Consider the following 12,492-nt stretch of genomic DNA (forward strand, 5'->3'; position numbering starts at 1 on the left):
CAGAAATTTTCCTTCATTTAGCAAACGCCGTCTTGCTAAGTAGTGCAGAAGAATGATGTAAATGTGATTACAAGGGGAACATTCAAAATACATCTTTGAGCACTTCAGGCAATCTCTTCTATATGAATAATTAATATAAGAATACATATCATTCTTATCCAATAATTATCTGGTAATTCAGAAAGAATTTGTTAGGTCACCCTGCAGAGTAGGGAGGTGTGGGTTTCATGCTAAATAGCAAGGCACTTAACCTTTTTAGCCTTTATATTTCTTACCTGTAAAATTAGTTTGATAATGCTAACTCTACCTAGTCAAAGGGTTTTTTATGAGCATGAAATGAGAGAATGGATGGGAATCCATTCTGAAGGTATTAGTAAAATTTATTTTATTTAAAATGAATTCAAAATTTATGCCTTTCAGTATTTCAATATGACCTTCTCTCCAATTGTCCACACCAATGAGGGTTTTATGCTTTATTCAGCTTCAGTGAAAGCAGGTTCCCTAATGAATTGGTGTGTGTTTCATACACACACACACACACACACACACACACACACACACACATAAACAATTCTCTCTTTTCCATTCCCCTTACCCTCAAAGTATCTTTGAAGTTATCTATGGTATTCTGAGTACACTAAATTTACTTGACATGGAACAATTGAAAAAAGTTATTGTGTGTACCTGAAAGAGTCTAGATATTGGAATCTGACAGGCTTAGGTTCAAATTAAGGCCCTTCCACATAGATGAGTAAGCCTAAGCAATAATCTTTCTGAGTCTCAGTTTCTTTGTTTGTAAAAATGGATAATACCAACTGTATAGGACTTTTTATAAAGACTAGGGGAGATAATGTACACAGCACATAGTGCCTAGCACAGACGAGGCCCTTCAAAGTGATGACGATTATTAATATGAAAGGTAAGTTATCTTGAAGTGATATTTGCATTGGAGAAATAACTCAAGACTCCTCACTTTAAATCTCTGGCTCCAATTCAACTTGGCTCCGAAAATATGGTGCCAAATAGAGAGTCATAATCACAGTGTCTTGTACCATTTCTTTTTTTTTTACACATAGATACCCTATATTGCTTTTGGTGAAAAGTATGTTGCAAAGTATTAAAATAATGTTTCCTCAATTCTAAGACATCTGTTTTTTCACATTTGAATGTTTCGGAAAATCAGAATGAGCTTTACAATTATTGTCACAATAAACATGTCAACTGCTAGGTAGAAGAGTTGCTAAGAGGAGTTGTCATTTGCCTGTAAATCTTTCAGAATAAAGAATTTTTCAAAGCCAGGAGATGTTGGTGTTTATGTTTCACTCAGATGCAAAACATCTGTCTGTCAAACTCTTGAAAGAGGAGCTGTTGAACTCCCTGCAAGATGTAATCAATTAAAGAAAAAAAAATTAAGATTCTAAATCGAGGGTGCTACAGAGGTCAAACTCATAGGCACTTTTATGAAAGTGTCACCTCTGCTTGGCAACAACTGCCAACGTTCTAGTAAATCTAAGGAATCTTTAGAATATGAGTGAAGATGGTGGGTAATTATATGAATGTATTTCTTTTTCTCTCTGAATAGAACTGTCTTTTAATTAGGTAAATTAATCTTCTTTCTACTAATTGACAGACTCAGCAGAAAAAACTTCTAGCTTTTAAAGTCACCTAAAAACAGGGTTAAATATAATTACATTTACTTAAGATGTCTGCGCTTTACTGTATATGTGTTATACTTCAATAGAACATTTAAAAATTGCAGGTAGATATGCCTATGTATTTAGCTTGAATAATTGAAAATTTACCAAAATGTAACCAGTTACAACTTTTGAACTGGTAAGTATAACCATTTATAGAAAATACCTTCTCAGCTAAGTCCTGGGTACATTGCACATATTATTTAATAATGATGATAATAATAATAATAATAACAACAATGACTAACACTTATTAAGCTTTTGCTATGTGCCAGATACTTACAAAGGTATACTGTCTCATTTAATTTTTAAAAGACCTCACGAGGTGGGTATTATAATTATCTTTAAAAATGAGGAAACTCATATACAGACAGTAGTCTGCCCTTATCCAAACCCCCCAGTGGATGCTTGAAACCTCGGATAGTTCCGAACCCTATATATACCACATTTTTCCTACACATACTTGCCTCTAATAAAATTTAATTTATAAATTAGGCAATTTCACAGATAGAAGACTTGTTCTTTCTGTAGATCTTAGCAGCTCCAGCATATGATATTTTTTTTTATTATTGAGAACTTTCTCCTTTTCATTTAAAGGAAGCACTTATGGCTCCTCTTTGGGGAGCCTCGCTACTCTCCCGCTTCGGGGCCATTATTAAGCAAAATAAGGGTTACTTGAACACAAGCACTGTGACACCACGAGAGTTGACCTAATAACTGGGATGGCTACTGAATGACTTATGGTCGGGGAACACATACAGCGTGGAAGCGCTAGACAGAGGGATGATTCACGTCCCAGGCGGGATGTAGCAGGACAGTGTGAGATTTTGCCACGCTATGCAGAATGACTAGTAACTTAAAACTTATGAATTGTTTATTTCTGGAATTTTCCATTTAATATTTCGGACGACTGTTAACCGTGGGTAACTGAAACCACAGAAAGAAAAACCATAGGTACGAGGAGACTGCTCTATAAGGCACACCTAAGTTAGTTATTTACATGAAGTTACACAGCTGGAATGTGTGTCAGGGAAAAACAAGAATCTGGGCAATGCGACTCTAAAGGCTTACAGTTATGTGCTTCTTCACAGTCTCCCTCAAAAATGTACACGGTAGGTTCTATTTGTCCTTATTTTACAGATAAGACTCTAAAACATACCTTGACTGTATCACTCAACTTATAAATGGGAGAGCCAGGAATCATACCTGGCCTGTTTCCAGAGACCCCGTTGCCTGGAAGTTCTAAGAGCTGCTCTCTGGTTCTCCTCCCTCCCCCATGCTCCCCACCCTGAGTCCCACTCTTAGGCTCTCCTGTAATGTATTATTAAGAAAACCACGTCTGAAGAACATGTCCTCCCCAAAAAGGTATTACATTTTCTGTTACAAAAACAAAAAACCAGTCGTCATTAGGAAGTGTATTTCTCAGACACGGGACTCCACAACAGTCACTGTTGTCTTGCTCCAAGAGGGACCAGCCAGGAGTGCCAGGCTCTGCTCCTCAATGCTAACCTGGGGTGTTAGGCCTATCTTAGCTCCCTCCATGACTTGCCATCTATAAATTAGTACTAACCCTTCGGATTCCAAGTATATCGATAAAAATAATAATAATAATAAAAGCTTGTTTCAACTCTAATTTATTTGGGGCCATTTCAATTGGCTGCACTTTTCTCTGTTAGGAACTAAAAGTTATGATTGGGATCACCTCCACTGCCTGTGGAAAAAAGCTTCATTTCTACCCGCCCTGAAGACATTCACAGTACTGACTTAGAAGCTGACAGTGGAAAGAGAACATTGAATATCAAAGTACTCTTTTGGCGTTTTTGTATTTCAGAAGCCATGTAACCACTTGTAGCTCGAGAAATTTCGAAAGAATTCTCTAAATGCTGGGTTCTAGAGAAAAAAGAGAAATGAAGCAATTTTACAAAAAATTGCCTATCTTTTGCAGGAATTAACAGATTATAGTAAAATCTACCCATAGGAGCATTTTCCGATTTTCGTGTGGCTCACTCTCCATAAATGTCCCTGCTAAGAGTAGGTATGACAAGTAAAGGTAGCACTTTCAGGTCAGACCTAAAATATAAAAGTTAAAGCTTTTGTTTGTTTGTTTGTTTGTTTTGTTTTGTGAGCCTTCTCATTAATAACCTTAATGAAATAAAAAAATTTTTTTTTTTTTTAAAGACTTTCACAGCCTGTATGTTTTGAATGCTTGTCCTTTTAAATCGTGGGTTAAAGGGTGTGTCATTTTTTTTCTTTGTGTTCAGTTTCCTTTTCAGCTGTTATGTAGTGACATGTTTAGCACCTCTAACCATCAAAAGAGTTGAAAAAGAAAATAATCTGCTCTCTGGACTCTAGCTATGGGTCTGTGCCCTGGCACCTGTTAAAGTCGAAGCTCCACGGCTGCCGGGGTTCCAAGCTGGAACCTCAACTCTCAGGCAAAGGGGTTGGGTAGGAGGTGGGGGTGAGAAATTGTAATTAAAGAAATGGAATCTAAAATAAATCATCCAACTACCATTAAGACCTTCATCTAGTCACCAGACAGAGAGGCTCGACTGGAACCAGGTACAGTGTCTGTTTCATGAAGAGGGTCTGTTTTGGACAACCGGTGATGGGGCAGAACTCCTAGGCAGCCCTCTTTTCTAGGAAAAGAGGAATCTGCAGAGCATTGAGAAACAGGAAGTACTTGCCAGTCAGTAAGGATCTCCCTTGCCAGTTACATTAATGGGGGATCCACAGAGAGCGTACAAAGCGGTAGTCTAACGCGGCGTTTACAAATTTCCACATTACACAGCACTAAGTTCAAATGCCTACCTTGCCACTTACTCGCCCTGTGATTTAGGGAAAGTTACTTAACTGCCCTAAACCTCATTTTTGTCACTTCCTCGTAGGGCTGTTGTAAGGGCCAAAGCACTAAAGCCTTTAGCTCAGCACCTGGCACATCACATGTGCTAATAAATGATTGAAACGTGTGATGAGGTTCAGGGCAGGCTGCCCCAACATGTGCCACTCTGGCAGGCAGATGTTTTCGAGCCAAAAACAATTACTTTTATTATTTAGTTCCTTTTTAACTGTGTGATTTGTATGTTGTGATAAGATATTTTACAAAACCACTCACACTACTTTGAGGTTTCATGGGTATCAGGAAGCTCCAAGTTCTGCCCTGGGAAAGGTACTTTCTTGGCTTCCCGTTGAGGAGTTTAAGAGATGATATGGCTTCTCACACTCCCCAGGCCCTGAACCTCACCTGTGGGATTCTGGGAAATGCCAAAGGGCAGGAGAGAGCCAGCGACCTGCTGAGGACAAGGAAGCCTCAGCCCCACTCTGCATCTTCAGCCTCCTCAGCCCCCTGCCCTCTGGCTCTTGAACATAGGACTGTGTGCAGACGTGGAGTGCGCCTGGCAGCTGTGGGGACTGTGTATGAAGGCACGCAGCTGCCTCCAGAAGGACGGTGTCCAGCACAGTTGGCTTGGGTTGGTTTACTCAGGTCTGGAAGGCCACACCTTTTAGCTCAAGTACAGGAACTGGTGCCCTGAGTAAACACCAAGACCCAGCAAGGAGGCCCCCAAGTCCCTTCCCAAGGCTGACTCAGGAATTCAGGCAGCTTCTCCCCCACCCACTCACAGACCACAATGGGAACTCAGAGAATGGGGCCTTCCTTCCTTTCTTCTCTGACGGCAGGCCTGATGGTCAACAACAGCCTCAGGGAATTATAAACCTTTTGGAGAATGAAATCTCAGGCTAGGGCTGCAAATAGACAGTTCAGTGGAAATCTATTCAATTTGAGGAGCGCCTGCAGAGCTCCGTCCTTAGCTCCTGCTGCGGAAGGCAGAGACACCCTGCTGCCCTGTCCCCAGCCCTCTTCAGTCTCACTTCCATGGAGCCTACTTTGAACCTTCTCCATTCTTATTAAAAATCAATAAGAAGAAGATGAACAGCCCATAGAAAAATGGACAAGGACACTGTATCAGGCACGGTTCTCCAGAGAAACAGAATCAGTAGGATATATATAGATATATAGAAAGAGATTTATTATGAGGGATTGGCTCATGTCATTATGGAGACCAAGAAGTCCCTTGATCTGTCGTCTGCACGCGGAGATCCAAGAAAGCTGGTGGTGTCATTCAGTCCAAATCTGAAGGCCTGAGAACAAGGGAAACCGATGGAGTAAATCTCAGTCCCAGGGCAGGAGAAGATGGGACGTCTCAGATCAAGCAGTGAGGCAAGAAAAAAGGGCGAATTCCTCTTTCCTCTGCCTTTTGTTCTATATAGGCCTTCAGAGGATTAGGTGGTGCTCACTTGCATTGGGGAAGCCATCTACCTTACTGAGTCCACCAATTTGAAAGCTAATCTCATCTAGAAACACCCTCACAGATATACCCAGAATAATGTGTAATCTGGGCACCTGTGGCCAGTCAAGTTGGCCTATAAAATGAACCATCACAGACATGAACAGGCAGTTTACAGAAAATGAGACCAAATTGGCTTTTAAATATATGAAAAATTCGAAAAATCCAAAAGAAACAAAAGATTTCATTTTTCACCTACCAGATTGGCTAAAATGAAAACATTCACTACTAAATGATACTGCCAATGATTGCGGGGAGCATAACACAATGTAAACTGATATAACGAAGTGTAAACCTCTTTAGAGGACAATCCCCCAACCACTCATTTTTCCTACACAGACATTCACTTGTGAGCCAAGGAGTATGCACAAGGACTTGTTAAAGAAAGTATGCTTCACACGGGGGTGGATTTACTTGTGCCGATGCGGAACCAACTTTAAGATACAACATTAAGTGAAAAAGCGTGGTTCCGAATAGGGAATAGAATATCTTTGAAAGGAGGTACAAGAGGCAGGCCACCGTGGTTTTCTCCAGAGAGAATGACTCCAGGGCTGAACCGCTGGGGTGGAACCCAGACTTAGATGTCACTGTTTAACTCAGATTTTTAAAAACCAAGGCATGTATTTTTTTAATTAAAAAAATACTAGTTTGTTCTTTTTTTAAAAGAAAGAAAACTTACATTCTCTTCTACCTTCGCATCTTGCAAATACTCCCCTCACTTTTTTCCCTCCTTCTTAGCAGAGTATCTTGCCTTCTACTAACAGGAAAATAAAAACCTCAGTGAGAACATCTTCAACTCATCCTGCAGCCAAGACTATATTCTTTCTGGCACCACACCCATCCTTTCCTCTTTCTTAACTTCCCCAGTTCCCGGATGCCACCCCCACTCCTCTTTTTCCTTTTATGGTTAAATTTCTCCTATAGCCAACCTTCCAGTTATCCATTTACTTCGCCCTGTCAGCTGCCATCCTAGCTCAGGCCACCATTTTCTCTGTGTCATTAGATAAGCTTCTTCTCAATCCTTCATACTACCAGTTTTAACCCTTTCAATGGCTTCCCCCTACCCTCAGGATAAATTTCAAAATCCTTAACATGGTTACAAGACCCTTCATGACCTCATGTCATTCACCAACCACCCCCTTGCATTCTAAGACCCAGCCCTACTGAACTTACAGTTTTTTAATTCTCTATGTTCTCGCTCACGTCTGAGTCATTGAGTATGCTACTTACTCCCTCTGCCTGGAATTCTGTTTTCTTCTCTCCTCCTGGATAACTTCCACGCATCCTTCACATCTCAGCCTGAAGCTCTCTTCCTCTAGAAACTGACATGTAATTGCTTCTTTAGTTCTGATTCTTCCCCGAGATTGACATTTAAGCTAGAGCTTATGCCCTTCTAGAAGAACATCACTGTGCCGCCTGCCAAAGACTCTGGCACAGAGTAAACGCCAAATAATCATGGCACAAATTAACGAAGGCGTAACCAAGCCCATTTCAAAACACATTTTACAAAAAAACATAAATGGAGTCTTGCTGTTTTTGAGGAATCGTTAGTGGGAAATAGTTTAGGCAAGGTACTTTACAGAGTTAGGATTATAGTTTTGACTAATTTGTTAGATCTGTCCCTCTGGTGGTATATTTTAGAATTTAAAGCAATTTTGCAATAGTGTATGCCTTCATCTTCCTTTAAAAAATCTGGGTGTACACACATATGTATAAGATAACAGCTCTACCAAATTGGTCTTTGTAGTCCAGTGGTTTAGAAATCTGTGAAAATATTGTTCTTTAACAAGTTTTCCAAAAATTATATTGAGGCAAGAATGTAGTAATGGTGTATTTTAAAATGTATTTCAATGGCAGCTATAGACAAGTACACTCTGTATTGCTTAAGACATTTTAACATGTAGTTACCTCAAGTGCATCGTCGAAACAAAGCAATATATACTTTCCAAAGCTCAAAGCTGACCAGTGTCAATTGATGGCAGAAAACAGAGTGTTTGAAAGCTGGAAAATGTGTCTGTTTGTTCAGATTAATTCTGAGAAGGGGGAGGAGGGAAATCAATGAGCATGTGAGTCCAAACAACCTTCAGACAGAATTTCTAGAAATACAGTCAGAGTAAAAGTAAAACTTTAAGAAACTAAAAGAATTAAACATCAAGCTGTATAAATAAATAAAGCATGAAAAGAAATGGCATAGGTATAGTTTTTAAAAGAAGAGAACTAAAGTGATTAGTTTTTAGCAGTTCTCATAGAATTTCCAGAAAGAAAAGAAAAAGAGAGAGAGAGAGAGAGAAAGATCCAGGAAAAACAGCAAAAAAATGGGTTCTCACACTGGATTATCAAAATTGTTTTCTTTTACTTAGATCTAGAGCTGCAAAGAAGTACCTACAACTAAACTATCCTTTTCTTTCCATGCAAACCTAGCCCATCCCAGGCCCTCTCGCACCCTGAGCTGCACTCCTCCCAGCTTCTTACCCACATAGAAACCTGGGACTCTCCCTCATCCCAGCCTCTGGTCTGAGTTTTGTCAGTTCTTACCACTTAATATCTCCAGGGCCTGTCCACAGCCACTAGTCTAGAGCAAGCCCACACCCCATCTCCTGCCTGGCCCACGGGCAGGAAGAAGCCTCTGTGCTGTAGCAATTAAGCAAAGGACTCTAGAGGTGGACCGCTAGGGACATAGCACTTATTAAACAACCAATGTTGGCCCAGTTATTCTGTCTCCATCTCCTCTTCTATGCAAAGAGGAGGACGACAGCATTTTAGCCTATAAGGCTATGTGAGTATCCAATGAGATAAAATTCAAAGGACAATACTTCGTCCATAGTAATGTGCTCCATAAACATGAGCTACCATTATTTCTTACGATTTCCTTCCTTCTTTTCTTGCTTAATTCGAATCAATTTTCCTGGAGCCATCATTTTCAATGAACTCTGACTCCTCACCTTCCTGCTGAAAACAGCTGTAGAAGTTCCCCGTGGCTTTAAGGAGCAGCCTAAATGGTTTCAAAGGCCTACAGGGCCAGGCTTGATCTGGGCTCTACCTCCCTCTCCAGCTCCATCCTGAATCCTCTCCCCTTGTTCTCAGGGCTCCAGACGTTCTGACCTTCTTTCGGTTCTTCAAATCTGTGAAGCTTCCTCTCGTCTCAGGGCTTTTACACAAGCTACTTCCTCTGCCTGGAGCACAGACTCATCCTTTCCGTCTGGGCACAGAGCCTCATTACTTCCTCAGGGAGACCTTGCCCAGACTCCCTAACTAGATGGAACCTCTCTAAGGCATTATGTATTTCCTCTCCACAATGCTCCTCAGAATCCTAATCTCTGTGGTTATTAGATTAATATCTCAGGCAGAGGCCATGTCCATTTTTTATTTTTTGCCAATCCTGAGAGCCTAGTATAGTTCCTGATATATAACATGGTAGGTACTCAATTAATATCTTTGAAAGAGGGAAGGAAGGAAAGAAAAAAGTATGGCAGAGTGTCCTTGCCTGTTCTAGAGGCCACACTGATGTAAGAAGCCGTCTCATACCATAAGCCTTGTGTGCTTCTCCCACCTCCTGCTGCCTTTGATTCATTTAAGTATTTGATTTTTAACTCGATTCCAGTGTTGATTCTTGGGAAGAATGGTCCTTACATTGTTATTATAGTGTGACCTCTGAATGCAGTTTGTGGCATGTTTTTCCTTGCACAGACATTTTATGGTCCCAAGAAAGGACAAAGTGATAGGTATAACATGGCAGGGAGAAAATATTCTACCCAGCCAGAACCAAACGGGATTCCTTGCCCGGCTTGCTTCCTGGCATTTCTGCCTTCTATTTAGGAGTGATCCACATAAGGGACTCCAGCACAAGCAAAAGACAATAGAAAGATGGGACTAGGAGAGAGAAAAGTCTTCCCACATCCACCATTTTCAACCTTCTAGAGAAAGCACTAGAAAATGAGAGTAGGCCTAAACCAAAGGAGCCATTTCTCTGAGCTATAGGCAGAGGAGAGGGCTTTTCCTCATGCTTAATATGGGCGAACATAGATGAATTCCAGAGGAACCAGAGAAGAAAGAATGTCGAAGTCGAAGGGGATGTTTCGCCCTTCATCCAACCTCATTCTTGTATGAATGAAGCAACCGAGGGCCAGAAAACTGAAAGGGCTTGCCCGAAGTCACACCGAGGCCCAGACTCTAGAAGGAGGCTAGAGAAGGGAATGCGGTTGATTGACTAGCACTTCGAGTTCCTACCCATAGTTTGGTTCTTTTGCCCTGATTAAATTCTTAAATATCTATGTGAAGTAGGTTTCATTACCCCCATTTTACAGATGGAAACACTGAGGCTCAGGAATACCTGGCACAAAGATGAAAGCTGGACAATTGAAACATTCTGGGACTGACACTGCAAGTATCCTTGATCTCGTGCGAGCCAGCACTCTGCGCCTGAGCTCACCTTTATCTGTAGGGTGACCACATATTCTGGTTCACCTGAGTCACTCCTGCTTTATACCTGTTATTCCAATGACATTGGTAATAACACCTCCTTTCTGTCCCAAAAGCGTCCCAGTTAGGATAATAAATTTATTGTATGGTCACTCTACTATCTACAAAATGGGTATATTAATACTACCTACACATGGAGTGGCTATGAGAAATCAATGGGATTTTGTATATCAAATGCATAGCATCTGGCACATAGTAAGCACTCAATAGATGTTAGCTGTTATTATTATAATTAGGAAGGCATCTAAAGAGTGGGTAACAACAAGTGAAACCAAGTTTTCCCACTTGACATTTTCATCATGGTCTCTGTGGATGACGCTCCCTGGAGTTGTGCAGCGCCAGCTTTACTGGATTCAAACTAACCCCCTAAGGGGCGGCACCAGCCACTCTAGACTAGAGGTCATGTGCAGGCACCAAGCTTGCCTTTTCCAGCTCTGAGCCAATCAGATTCGCTACCGGGGCCTTCTTGGGTCACATAATTGAGATCGAATTTTTTTTTTTACAGCTTTATTAAAATATAATAGACAATTAGTTGCTCATATTTACATTATACAATTCAACGAGTTTCTTTCAATTACAGTTGGCATACAAAATTATATTAGTTTCAGTTGTACAGCATAGTGATTAGAGATCTATATAACTCACAAAGCGATCACCCCACTAAATCTAGTACGCTTCTTCCCCTTACATATTTATTATGACCTTGCTAACTATTTTTCTTATGCTACGCTTTATATCTCCATATCTATTTTGTAACTATTCACTTGTACTTCTTAATCCCTTTGCCCTTTTTCATTGTACCTCCAATCCCCCTCTCGTCTAGTAACCCTAGAAATATCCTGTATCTATGAGTTTGTTTCCGTTTTTGTTGTTGTCGTTTATTTTGTTCTTTAGATTCCACACATACGTGAAATCACGTGGTATTTGTCTTTCTCTGTCTGACTTACTTCATTCAGTGCAATACCCTCTAGGTCCCTCAAGGCAATATCTTTTTTTCTCATCCTCTTCCTTTTAGTCTGTGTGTGTCTTTTAATCAGAAATTGAGTCTCTTGTAGGCAGCATATGTAGGTGTCTTGTTTTCTTATCCATTCAGCCACCCTATCTTTTGATTTTTTTCTTTTACTCTAAAGTCTAGAGCCCAGATTTCTTAAAGACACAGTGTCAGGAGGGCATCCTACAGAGCATCCCTCCTCCAGCCCCACTTAATGCTAATCAAGTGAGTGGTTTATGGGACTTTCATTCTCTTCAAGATTAAGAGGTGGGTGTGAATATTTTCCTCTGGCCCCCTTAAATGTTCTTGATTACAGTAATAAAAATGCTAAGCTCTATTGCCTCTCATTGGAGTGAAGGCAGCTGAAAACTCCTCATTCACTGAAGAAACTAATTGTTGATTCTACTGCATCTAAACAGGTGTTCTTCAGATTGCTTTTTCTAATGCCTTTTCACTGGAAAGATCAATTTCAATGTTACTTTGAACTAATCAGTGATTGCTTCTGTATTCATCCAAATTTATATCTTTGATTTCGTGTGCTAGATGAGACATCACCTTCAAAGTCTATAAACCTAAGTAAGGTAGGTAATTTTTAATTTAGCTCTTTGTGCTCTTCTGTCTTCCATATTTTATGCAAACTATGCATATGTTTCTTTCATTATTTAAAAGTCTAGTTTAAACCTATATTTTAACTTCCAGAGTTATCTTTGGATATCCTATAAGCACTGAGCATGGCATGCTATATGGAGTAGATGTTCTATAAATATTTGTGGAAAAGATAAATTAATACCTTAACCTGAATTACAAGCAAATTGAATTTGTGCTGTCTAGGTGTTTGGGTTCAGGAATTCTTTAAATATTGTATGAATTTTTTGTGTGTCTATATCTGTGTTTATTCTGTTCCCTCTGCCTAGAATTTCCTCCATTTCATCTCTTTGGACATCTCATGTTCATTCAAGGTTCTCTTCAAATGCCAATTGCTCCA

At 40.2% G+C, this 12,492-nt stretch overlaps 1 long non-coding RNA gene across 1 annotated transcript; it reads right to left on the reverse strand.

Annotated features, from left to right (window-relative positions):
* Positions 1 to 5,698: 5,698 nt before the first annotated feature.
* LOC120608297 (uncharacterized) lies at positions 5,699 to 7,500 on the reverse strand. Its single transcript, XR_005654371.1, has 2 exons — positions 6,717 to 7,500; positions 5,699 to 5,831 (listed from the first exon to the last, which is right to left on the reverse strand). It is a non-coding gene; the product is annotated as an uncharacterized LOC120608297 (long non-coding RNA).
* Positions 7,501 to 12,492: the final 4,992 nt, after the last annotated feature.

This window comes from Pteropus medius, unplaced genomic scaffold (genome assembly GCF_902729225.1).
Source record: "Pteropus medius unplaced genomic scaffold, Ma_sr-lr_union100, whole genome shotgun sequence".
NCBI classification, from domain to species: Eukaryota; Metazoa; Chordata; class Mammalia; order Chiroptera; family Pteropodidae; genus Pteropus; species Pteropus medius.